The sequence below is a fragment of the Thermobia domestica genome, chromosome 10, assembly GCF_964235325.1.
Source record: "Thermobia domestica chromosome 10, izTheDome1.hap1.1, whole genome shotgun sequence".
In the NCBI taxonomy this organism is placed as follows: Eukaryota; Metazoa; Arthropoda; class Insecta; order Zygentoma; family Lepismatidae; genus Thermobia; species Thermobia domestica.
The window spans coordinates 269,131,637-269,144,514 of record NC_137463.1 but is presented as its reverse complement, the minus strand read 5'-3'; the positions used below and the strand labels follow the sequence as shown (position 1 = coordinate 269,144,514).

The following is a 12,878-nucleotide window of genomic DNA, read 5'->3' as shown; positions in this document are numbered from 1 at the left end:
TGTTAAAATTTTCACATTAGGGTGATTTGCATATTTTAGGTACTAAATCCAAAATTTAGGGTGAAAATGAATTTATTGTTTACAGTAAATGAAATATGATACATTGCCCACAAGCAACCATGCCAATTTGAGGTATCTTTTTTGCCGTGTTATGTCTCTCTCTCTCACACACACACACACACACACACACACACACACATATATATATATATATATATATATATATATATATATATATATATATATATATATATATATATATATATATATATATATATATATATATATATATATATATATATATATTGCTGGCTAGTGTTGTAAAAAACGGTTTTTTTGTGAAGTTTTTTTCAATAAAAAACATCGTTCTTTTTCCTTTTTTTTTTTTTTTTTTTTTTTTTGGCAACTATTATTTATTGATTTATGTTGCAGATTATTGAAATAATCAACAGAACTTAAGTCGAAGCCCTCGTAACTTCAAATCGTTTGTTTCTTTGTACCTATACGAGCAAAATTGTGTGATTATTCCTTTCGGCCCAAGGTCACTTTTGGCGTTTTCCTACATTTCCAGTTAGTGACTTATTGCTCAAAAACTGTTCATTCGATTGATATAGTTAATGTCTTGTTTTTTAGAAAATGGATGTGGCTATTTTTTGGTGTAAGTTGCATTGCAGTATTGCCAACGGGTGGGAAATTATTGAGGGAAATGCAGGGGTGAAAATTTACAAAAGATTCCCTAACCGAATTTCAATTTTTTTTATATCTAGCACCACTGCTGCTATATGGGTTCAAGTCACCTAAACAAATCTTTGGTGTATTGACAAGGTACAGTGAAATCCTGAAGTCGCTTGCTTCCATTCAAAGAGGGGAAAGAAAAAATTCTATCATACACATGAAATTTTGACACTTTTTACGCCTCAGAAGCAAAAATCAAATATGCCGGGGCTACAGCTTCTCTAATTATCCTATTGAAACTTTTTATGGTGCGTTCTGTAGGGCAAAGAGGAAGCTTTCAGGTAGTGGTACGTTTGTTTCAATGTAGTCAGTAAGAGGGTAATAATAGAGAGGAGGGGAAAAGGGAAATTTTCCGAATTTTTCACCTAATAGCGGAATTAATTGTTTTGGCTGGAAACGCTGCCATCAGACAGACGAAAACTATCTGAAAATAAACCGTTGTACGCCAAGAATATATCTTACAAGTATCATGGCGATATATAACAAAGTAAGCATGAAATTAAAAAAAATCTCATTCTACCTCAGAAATTCACCATTTTCTTACTATTTCCAGAACATGGTTTATTATAAACCTCAACTGTACTTCCCCTAATTATTCTAGTGAAACTTTTTATGGTGCGCTGTGCAGGCTAAGAAGGAGGCTGTTAGACATTGGTACGTTTGTTCGAATGTAGCCAACAAGAAGGAAATAATAGAAATAAAAAGGGCATTTTTTTCAAAATTTGCTCCTAAAATCTGGAATTAAAATTTTCTGTAGCTGGCAACACTACTATCAGACACACACACAAACTATCTTAAAATAAGCTTTGGTATCCCTCTAATATATCCTACAAGTATTGTGACGATATCTAATAAAGTAAGCATGTCAATAAAAAATATCTCATATTAAAAAAATCACAGTTATCTTTCCAATTAGAGAACAAGGTCTACTGTAAACCTCAACTGTACTTCCCCTAATTATCCTATTGAAACTTTCTATAGTGCGTGTGTAGAGCAAAGACGAGACTTCCAGATACTGGTACGTTTGTTCCGATATAGCCAACAAGAGGGAAATAATAGAGACAAAACATAATTTTTCCAAAATTTCCCCCTAAAATCTGGAATTAAAATTTTCTGTAGCTGGCAACACTGCTACCAGACAGACGCAAACTATCTTAAACATTGGTACACCACTAATATATCCTATAAGTATTATGGCGATATTTAAGGAACAAAGCTTCTAATTACCAAACATATATTACGGTAAACTGAAAAGTAAGGAAAAACTAGAAAAATCAAGGGTTAGAACCTAAATACGAATTTTATGGGCGCCCCCTAATTACCCCATTGTAACGATTTGTACTTGCGTTTGTTAAATAAGGACAAATGTTTGATTGGCGTAAGTTGACTTGCACTCGGACACATAGCTACAGATTTATAAACAAAAATTTATATTTTTTTGCCCAAATATAGGAGAATTTTAATTTTCCTAATTGGCAACAGTGCGTGCAGGCCTGTCCAATTGATGTCAATAGTTAGGTATCCATTCGAGGTGTCTACCAGGCAAGTCTTAAGGATGTCTTTCTACAACGAAGGAAGCTACAGGGAAAAAAGAAGTAAAGGAAATTCGAAATTAGAAAATTCTCGACTTTTTGACTGGGGTGAAATTTGAGAAGGAAATTCGACACCAGAAGAAAAAGAAATTAATATGATAAACTATAGTCCAATCATATTTTGCAAGAATAATATCCCGATATCTTAATTAGTGTCCACAGAGGAGCGGATTAAACAAGTGTCACACCCGTGTGTGCCACTTTGGCCACCTGGGCTACCGAGTATACATTTGATTACATTTTTTTGACTACTAACTCGTGTTGTTGTTGGAGTTATAGTCTCGACTAATAATAATATCGTTGTAAACAATAACTTTATAAGGAAAATTTTCTCTCCTTTTTACATCTTAGTTCCAACACTGTTGGTGAGAAATGCAGGATGTTTCAAAATAAATTTTGGGGTTTTAAGTCTTCGTAGTACTTATTACATTTTACGTACAATTATAAGCAATGCATCAAGTAAAAGAACACCTCAAACAGTCTTTGCTACAAGTGTTCAATGTGAGATTCATTCGTCACACGACAATCTTGTTGATAGGCGAGAAAGGTCCATAAACTTTCCGCCATATGACACAAAACACATTCAATTTAGGGGAGTCTCGTTTCAACTGTACCATCTCCTGAGGATTTGCTGACGGCCAGATGTAAACATTATGAGTGTTCACATTAGCTCTTAGGTGAGGGTCGATTTATCACTGAAGACGACACGATCCAGAAAATCTTCATTGTTATGCAGGAATATTTCACTTGCGAAATTGGCACGTAAACCGTAGTCTGTGGGCTTTAGACCTGTAGCAACTGCAAACGATAAAGACGTATTGCAAGCGTCTCCTTAATATTCTTCACACAGACGGTTGCACTGTACAGATTCAGTCTTTATTAAAACACAAAAAGCTTTCTGCTCTCTAGTCTCCATCTTCGCTACTTGCTCTTTCTAACGGCAGACAGAAGAAACAATCCATGTACATGCGTGCGTACAATACAAGGTGTGCGTATCACCTTACTCTTTCATTTGATATAATATTTATAATTGTAAGTTAATTGTAATAGATACTACAAAGTTTCAAAACCCTAATATTAATTTTGAAACACCCTGCATTACTTCAAATTGAGTCATTCTATATTCATGTCTTGTATATACATATCATCAGGGCCGGTCCTAGTCAATTTGTCGCCTCCTGCAATGGCATAATTTGCCGCCTCCCCCTTTCTCCAGAAAGAACAAATCTTAAAAGTCATAATTTTAAGTATGCTACTCCAGCATGAACAACAAAGGTGAAGGTAAGTTCAGTTGCACTCAGAAAGGCTTTTTCTTTAAATATTAATCTATTATGTTAGTGAAAGATAAAGCAAACACACCTGCACAGGAAAGATGGTAATCCTTTTTATATAATTCACTATCGGTCTTCAATCTTAATGTATCAGTTTGCAATTCCAGTGCAACTAGTTCTTTTATCTTTATTTCTTGATTTTTATTCTACATCTTCTAACATTTTTTTAAAAAAATAACTTGTTTCTATCTTCAATGATAAGGAACTTGTTTCTGACAAAAACAAGACTAGTTTCATATCAAAACTGTGATAACTTACTAAATGGAACAGATATTCACTACTATTCGAGAATTGAATTCTTGCATTTGACAACAATCAAGCAATTTGTGCTCGGATTTATTCGACCATTTACTTTAGCATTGTCCATGTGGCCTTAAACTAATGCAACCTAAACATAATTTCTAAATGCAGTATTCAAATAGAAGGTCAGCTTAGTAAATGTAACTACCATCATCATGAAGTCTGTTTTCAACAAGAAATATTTAATTTAAATAATATACTTATGACAGATTTTGCCGGACCATCCAAACTTGCCGCTCCACGAAAATGCACGTGTTGCATATATAGCCGGCTCTGCATATCATATATATATATCTAGTCGACAAATTATTTATATATGACATTTAGAAAAATACTATTAGGCAAATTAGTATTAGTTTTTACCTTTAGACAAGTTATTTGAATTTTATACTGTTCGTGACATTATTTTCGTACTTATTAAAGGCCTGCTTTCACGAAAAAACAAAATTTCATTTCTACTTTTATTTCTTAGTTGATATTGATGAAAACTGCTGAAACCCGAATTGTTAATAGGTATGGTATTTATGTAAATTGTAAAATATTTGTAGCGTATCAGTATCTAGCGTTTATGTTGCATTTTACGGTGATTACACCTACATAAAAAAAAAATTTTATACTTAAATAGACGTAAGATGCATTACAAATGACTATTTGAAAAAAAAAAGGAAATTTAGAAAAAAACGAGAGGCAATGTTTTTTTTTAAAAAAAACGTACATTTCTGAAAAAATACGAACCGTTTTTTTTTTTCTATTTACAACTCTATTGCTGGCTATGATCTTATAAAATATCATGCAATTACATTCTGATTACGTTCTTCTACAAAGATATATATATATATATATAGAATGTAACATAAATGTATGACCAAAAGTGACAAGGAGATTGAGGCCATCCAAGTAAGTAAAAATGTTCCTATAAACATGGGTCTGATGCCGCGCTGCATTTCACATGTCGAGTCGCTACAATGGCTCACTATGGGAAAGTAAATGGAAATGTTCAATATTACAGGAATAATACAATCATAATACAATTAAGTAGAATTATGCCTGTGCAAATACATTAACACTAACATAGAGAATGAAACTAATCAATGTTTGAGTTTATTAGGTTTGCAATGTTGCCAACCTGGTACAAAGTGTTATGTTTTCAAATAGCAGTAGACGTCCACACTTTAGCATATGATTGCTGATATCAAAACGTTCCTAAATATGGCGCAATGTCTTCCGAAGTTTATGTGTAGCATAAATGAACGCTGCGTCCTCCATCGAATACCTTTCTCAAATACTTATCTTTGGAAACATGCAGTAGTTTTGATCTATGAACGGTTGTGGGCCGTTAATGAACTTCACACATGGATGCCTTGTCTTTCAAAAATGAAGCGGAATCTGCCCCATGTTTAGGAACGTTTTGATGTTAGTAATCATATGCTAACGTGTGGATGCTATTTGAAAACATAACACTTTGTACCAGGTTGGTACCACTGACAATTCAATGACTGCAAATGCTGATTAGTTTCATTTCCTATGTTAGTGTAAATGTATTTGCACAGGCATAATTCCATTTGATAGTATTGTTCCTGTAATATTGAATATTTCTATTCACTTTCCCATAGTGAGCCATTGTAGTGATTCGACATTTGAGCACCCTGTATCTCGGAAACGAAGCAGCATCAAGCCCATGTTTATAGGAACATTTTTACTTGTTTGTATGTCAGCAATTACCTCGTCACTTTTGGCCATGCATTTATGTTACACCCTGTATATATATACGTATGTGTGTGTGACTAAATTTCTCATGATATGAAACAATTACGTATATATATTTGTTTCTGATATATATCTGATAATACCAAAACAACTACACACTGTGATTACATTCTTACATATACAGATGCGTGTAGTTTGTAATTATATTTCTGATACTACCACACAATTATACACTGATTGCTTTCATACTTAACAGAAATATATACTGTATGTGGAATACACACACCATATGAAATACTGTATTTATATATTTCTTGCTATATATCCGAATATTGTATTGTATTGTATTGTATTTATTTTCATCCTTTTTCATACAAATTGTTCACAAAGTGAACGTATGAGTTGGACACGTCATAAGAACACTGAATGTGTACATATGTATAGATTTAAATCTACATGCAATATTAAAATAGTATGAATTTATATAAAACAAAAAAGGTACAATTTTTCATTATTCTAATTTACATACATCGATATAAAACAACATAACAGTTAATAAAACCTTACATTATAAATATACAAAATATAAATACTTTAAACATTATTTACTACAGGCGAGATATTCTTCTACAGAATAGAAACAGTGCTCGAGTAGGTAGGACTTGACTGCTTTATTGAAACCAGATGTTTTGTTTTTTAAAGTAGAAGGAAGCTTGTTATAAATATTCACTGCCATAGGAAATGTACTATTCTTATGTACTTTTAAACGTGAGGACTCTACATGAAGGTCAGACGCTTGTCTTGTATTATGCATATGAATATCTGAGTTCAACCGGAAGGTGCTTGTATCTATCTGTATATCTTTTCTTACAAATTTTAGAATTTCATATATATATAAACATGGAAGAGATAAGATTTCAAGAAATTTAAATAGAGGTTTACAAGAAGTTCGAGGTTTACTTCCGGTCATAAACCTTAAAGCTCTCTTTTGTAAAACGAATATGGAATTTAGCAGTGCAGTAGATCCCCAGAATATAATACCATATTTCAATTTAGAATGAAAAAGTCCAAAATAAGTTGTGAGCAGAACATGTTGACTGACACTATTTCGTAAAAGCTTTAACATGTAACAGGTTTGAGCCAATTTACTAGATAATTTTTGAATTTGAATTTTCCAATCTAATGTATCTGACACCCAAAGACCAAGAAATTTGATATCCGAGACGTAATTCAACGTTTTGCCGTTAATTGTTACACAAGGGCGTTTTCTTATCTCGTTTTTTGCTACGTGAAAGCACATGCACGAAGACTTTGTTGTGTTTAGTATTAGTTTATTTCTATCCATCCAGTCACTGATGGCAGACATGGTGGAATCTACTGCATTACATAACTCAACGTAAGTTTCTCCAGTAACTAATATATTTGTATCGTCAGCATACAGAACAATTTTAGCAGAGTCTAAACATTGTGGCAAATCATTTATATATATTAAAAATAGAATAGGGAACCTTGAGGAACTCCAAATTTTAACTCTTTGGTATCTGAATAACATTTGCTTACTCCCTGAGTGTCTCGAGTTTGACAGTTAATTTCAACAGTTTGCCTTCTGTTGGATATATACGATTTAAACCACTCATAAGCATTTCCCCTAATATCATAATCTTGCAATTTTTTAAGTAAAATTTGATGATCAATTGTATCGAAATCTTTGCTAAGATCAAGAAATATGCCGGTTGTATATTTCTTAGCGTTTATTGAATTTAAAGCAGAATAGAGAAAAGAGTAAAGAGCAGTTTCAGTAGATTTATTTGATCTAAAGCCATTTTGAGCAGGAGATATTAAGATAAAATTATTTAGAAAGCTAACCAGTCTTATATACATAACGAAACAACTGCACACTGATTACTTTCTTACTTGCACAGGAATACATATATTGCTTGTATATATTGCTATATTTCTGATGATACCAAACAATTACACACGGATCACTGAGCAAGGTGAACCTCTAGTGCAGCGTTTCCCAACCGGTGTGCCGCGAGGAATTAAAACAAAATTATTAATTTTATATACAATCAAATAGCAAAACGTAGGGAAAATGTATATTTGTTTTTCACATTACTGTGAAACTACTATGAACCTACAATTTTAAGTTTCATTCCGGGTTACTATTCTGTACATTTCTAATGTTGAAAAAAGTATTTGTTACTATTGTTATGACCATTATTGCTTCTTTATTGTTGCATACTATTTCGTAACTTGAAAATTTAAAATATTCAATCCTTTCGACAAATTACCTACATTTGTGTTTTAAAAGTAAAAGAGATTTGTTTGTTCTTTCGTTATTTAGTGATCTTCCTTCTTAGTAAAAGGTTGGATACAATTTTTAAAAAGAAAGCGTATTTTTAGAAATCGGAGTCCAATATTTCATTCCAATTGTTTTCTATTTTCAAATTAGAATGAAAAATAAGCATAATGATTTACCACGGGGAAAAACCAGTGATAGAGCTTTCTTTTCTGTGAGAAGATCAATAATCTCAGAAAAAATACCACTCTCTTTTATATTTACGAATAATAATATCTGTAAGTGTGCCGCGAGAATCCAAGTAACACCCGTAGTGTGACGCAAGTTGAAAAAGATTGGGAAACTCTGCTCTAGTGGTTTGCCATTTCTTTTCCTTGAATGATGGTGTCCTAAGGACGGAACTTTCAATTCAATGTGAGATACGAACCAATATTGTGCCCCTACAGGGAATCGAACCCGGAACTCCTTGATAAAAGAAGTTGAGCCTATTCACTTATATACCGGTGCTATTATGTATATAGTAGAAGTATCTAATGTATCGTTATGCTAACCATAAATTTATTTGAAACAGTTCTCTTACGTTTATTTGTTTTTCAGTAGATTGGTCGTAGTAGATTCAAACCCCATACACGAACCGAGAAAACTAGACCTTGCGCAATCGTAACAAACTGGTAGTTGCGGTAGTGCATAATTTTACAGTATGTGTAGTAACGTAGACCGAGTTCTGATTTCGAGGGGCATATTGCAAATGGAAACAGTTTGGCCTCCCAAATATAGTGAGTTTACAAATAAATGTGTAGTAAACTCTGACAGTTGGGGGCAAGCTAAATTTTGGAGGACCCGTGCCCCTATCTACATCCTTGAGTATATGGGTAATTGTGAAAGGATACTGTCTTGAAATACACCATATTCTGGCAGTGTTGCTCTCAAGTAAACAGTTTTCAAAGGCGTAATTCTACTTTAGTAAGTAAGATATTGACACAATATTTTACATAAATATCAAGTGAACCTTCGCCTAGTTTGTAGTCAAACCGTAAAACGAAACTTTATTTCTTCAGTGCTGCACACAATAAAACAAACAAGACGGAAACGCAAGGCGCCAAACGTTGGAAACATGTCAGTACTCTAGTGACATATACGGCTAAATTTTCGAATTTCCGGAGCGCAAAAAAAAAAAAAAAAAAAAAAAAAATCCGACAAAAGAGATGTTGCTTGTAGGTATCATCGCCAATGGTACAATAAATATCCTCGTGAGGAAAAATATAGAACTTTCGTGTTGTTCAGGAGCAACATCAATTGCCGCGTAGTAATCTTAGTTCAGTGGTCAAGACGCTCAACTAGTAATATGAAGGTTCTAGGTTCGGACCCACGAAGAGCCGATTATTTTTTTAGAATTTTTGGTGGCGATTGATCGGCGATGACACACGTTATATTATCTTCAGATATTTGAATACTCGGATGTTTCAATACTTGAACTATAAAATCTTTAGGAATAATTATAGTAATAATAATAAACTAACAGTAATTATTATCATCTCGTAGAAGATTAAAAGTTAGGAGCTTATTATCGCTCAGGCCATACCATTACAACCAGAAACATGACGTTTGGAAAAAATATTTCGGTTTGGTTTAATGTTGCTCACGAGAAGAGGAATTTCTCATCTCGTTTCTAAAACAAAACAAACAAAATCGAGACGAGAATTAATATTTTACATTTGAAACGGGACAAAGCTAACTGAAATTATCGTCTCGCTTTGGAGATGAGAATCAAGACGAGTCGAAAAGTATCGTAAACATTTCTCGTCTTCTCTGTATTCTTGAAATAATGTATGTCCATTCTTTAAGTAACAATTGCTTTGTAGACTGAATTATATACTCTATTTTGTTACTTTGTATTTTGAAGCTTATTAAATTTATAATGATATGTGTAGGTATTTTTGTAGCAAAGTTTTTATAATTACTTCTACATATCCTAAAAGTTAATTTATTATATGCCTTACTGTTCAGTGATATTCAGTTATTTTTATTACAGTTATTTTCCTTAAAACGTACAGTTTCGAAGCGTAATCCCACAAGTAGGGTAGGCCCGATAAACTAATAACACAAATAACATTTTATGAATCATAAAATGTTTAAAATTATGATCCAAATTCTATTTTCCTTATTGAGTTAAACAAAAGAAACTACCAAATCTATTTGTTTTAAAGAACTTTCTAGCTGTATTTGCAATACTGTTTACAGTTAAATTTATGTGTATGTATACATAGTAGGTTTTTTTGCTGTTCTTTAACAAGATATAATGAATATTTTCTAAGCAAAAGTAGACGGAAAATTATTATTATTATTATTATTATTATTATTATTATTATTATTATTATTATTATTATTATTATTATTATTATTATTATTATTATTATTATTATTATTATTATTATTCAACAAATATTTACATCGAGGAAAACACGCAATGTGTATTAACGGAATATTCCCAAATATTTTGAAGTGCAGTTTCATATTTTCTTCTGTCTGTGATTTGCAATGGGATGAGGGAATTTTCTCCTCACTTGCTGTTTTCATTTCCTGCATATTTGAAAGTGGAGGGAGAGGAAAAGTACGTACTTTCTTACAGTTAACCGTCAAATTTCTTGGATAAGCGTTTGTTACTTGCATCTCTCACTTTAAAGTAAGTATCGTCATCCACAATAAAAAGTTCGCATTTAGTGTAACTTACACATTTTCATTAATAACTCCGTTTTCTTAATACGTTATCGCTTCTTTGCGCTTTAGTTAACACAGCAGTGTAGTAATGAATAATTATTTATGATTTTTGAGAAAAATAAACCAAAATAAAAAGTTATAAGCAAAAACTTTGATTGTTATGAAACTTTATAGTCTGTCAGATAATTACGCGAAGTGTGCGTGGGTTTTCTCGGGGTTCTCCCGTTTCGTCCCACTTTCTTCATTCCACCATTTCATTCATTTCCCATCATCACCGTCTCCTTTAGCCTAACCGGCATAACCGTGGGACGTAAAACTCAAAAATTTCATTTCATTTTCATAATTACGCGAAGAATATTCCAAGGGAAATTTAAAAGAAAATGACTCCACGGGAAACCCGGGTTCGATTCCTGGTGGGACTCATGTGGTTCGGATTCCATGTTAATCAGTAGATCCGAGCCTCATATAGCCTCGTTGCTGACCGGGACGTTAAACTCAAAATCAGCCCCTGGGGCGAGAGTATACGACGGCGCCCTCATACGTATATTCCAAACATTTTTTCGTATCTTTTTTTCCTTTTTTCTCCCGAATTTTTCGCCCCTCTTACTTCGGCGCCCGGGGCCGTCGCCCCCCACGCCACGGTCCTGGTGTTGTGTAAACTACCTACACTTACACAACCTTGTAGAAATAGTAATCACTCGTACACTATCTATCTATCTATATACAGGGATGTAATGGAGGGTATACGCGGGCATACGGCGTATACCCACCTCTAAGTTTTGGAAACTATCGTATAGCCACCTAAAATTTAGGAAGTACGTGAGTATACACTACATTCGATTCATAGTATACTGACTGAATTAAAAAAAAAAACTACTTTTTATGTACTGTAGCTAAAAAAATCACTAAACAGATGGTCGTCAGGCTGTCGCGAGTGGTGTCTAATTTTTTAAAAAAGTGTTTGCATTTTTGGGGTGTGGGAACCGAGTTTTCTGAGAATCCCTTCTACAATGGAAAACATCAAACTAAACCTTCAGTGTTTTTTTTTTTTTTTTTTTCTCAAGATGTCACATGAGCTGTCCTTACCTTCTGAAAGCTGACCTCCGGTACTATAATAGGTCTAAAATAAAGCCAAGCTGTTTCTAAATGTTTTTCTTGGAAACTCTTAGAAACTCTTTTGTATCTAAAGATCAGTGGGAGATAGTGTTAAGTGGTGAGGAATGTAAAGAGTAGGGCGTATATCCAGGTGGTGATATTGAAATTGTTCTGTTTTGACATAGCAATGATCACAGGTTTCACGCCCTCTTTGGTCCAAATTCAGTCTACCTATTGGATACAACGCGGTGGCTCAGTGGTAGAGCGTTCACCTCTGGTGCTTAGGGTCCCAGGTTCGATCGCAGCCCCCGCCAAGTGAACCTTGTGGTGGACGAACACCGTGTGCGTGGGTTTTCTCGGGGTTCTCCCGTTTCCTCCCACTTTCTTCATTCCACCATTTCATTCATTACTCATCATCACCGTTTCCTTTAGCCTAACCGGCATAACCGTGGGACGTAAAACTCAAAAAAGATTTCATCTTCTTCTATTGGATACAATTTGAGCAAGGCAATGCGGAATGGAACCAGTTCCTTTCCAATCGTGTAAGGAGGTTCCGAAAAAATGAGTCTTTACTTTATTTCAAGGGTTAAAAGGAAATTAAATGACTATATTTACGCCAAGAAAAAGTTGACCCTCACAAAATTAACACAATAACATGACCTATCGTCGGTCTAGTTGAAGCTTTCACCGTCATTTCCAATACCATCAAATACAACAGCGAACTTCGGATTAGTACTATTCATTTGTGGCCGCAATTAACATCAAAGACAGCAGCGATTGATTTTCATATATACTCAGCAGCTAGTACTAGTAGTAGTTTTTCCGCAACCCACTGGACAAAACAAAAAAAAAAAAAAAAAAGGATGGGATAAAATAAACATTTTTCTTTGTTGTTTCGTTTTCGTTCAGATAAAAAATATTTGAAGAAAATTTGTCAACAGGAGGAGGTGGAAAACAAAAGTCAGTAGAGATGCACACGAGACAAGATTTGTGGCTGTCTCGTCTCGAAAATGTGCTGTAAAAGTGTTGTCTGGATTCGAAAAATGTATATTTTTCTATTGGAAGAGCCGTGTCTCGACTCAAATTTTGCCAGGAAAA

The 12,878-nt window shown here is 33.7% G+C and overlaps 1 protein-coding gene across 1 annotated transcript in view; it reads right to left on the bottom strand.

Moving 5' to 3' along the window:
* LOC145663220 (uncharacterized) overlaps window positions 1-12,878 on the bottom strand; it is a 38,840-nt gene that overhangs the window by 8,541 nt on the left and 17,421 nt on the right. The window lies entirely within an intron of this gene.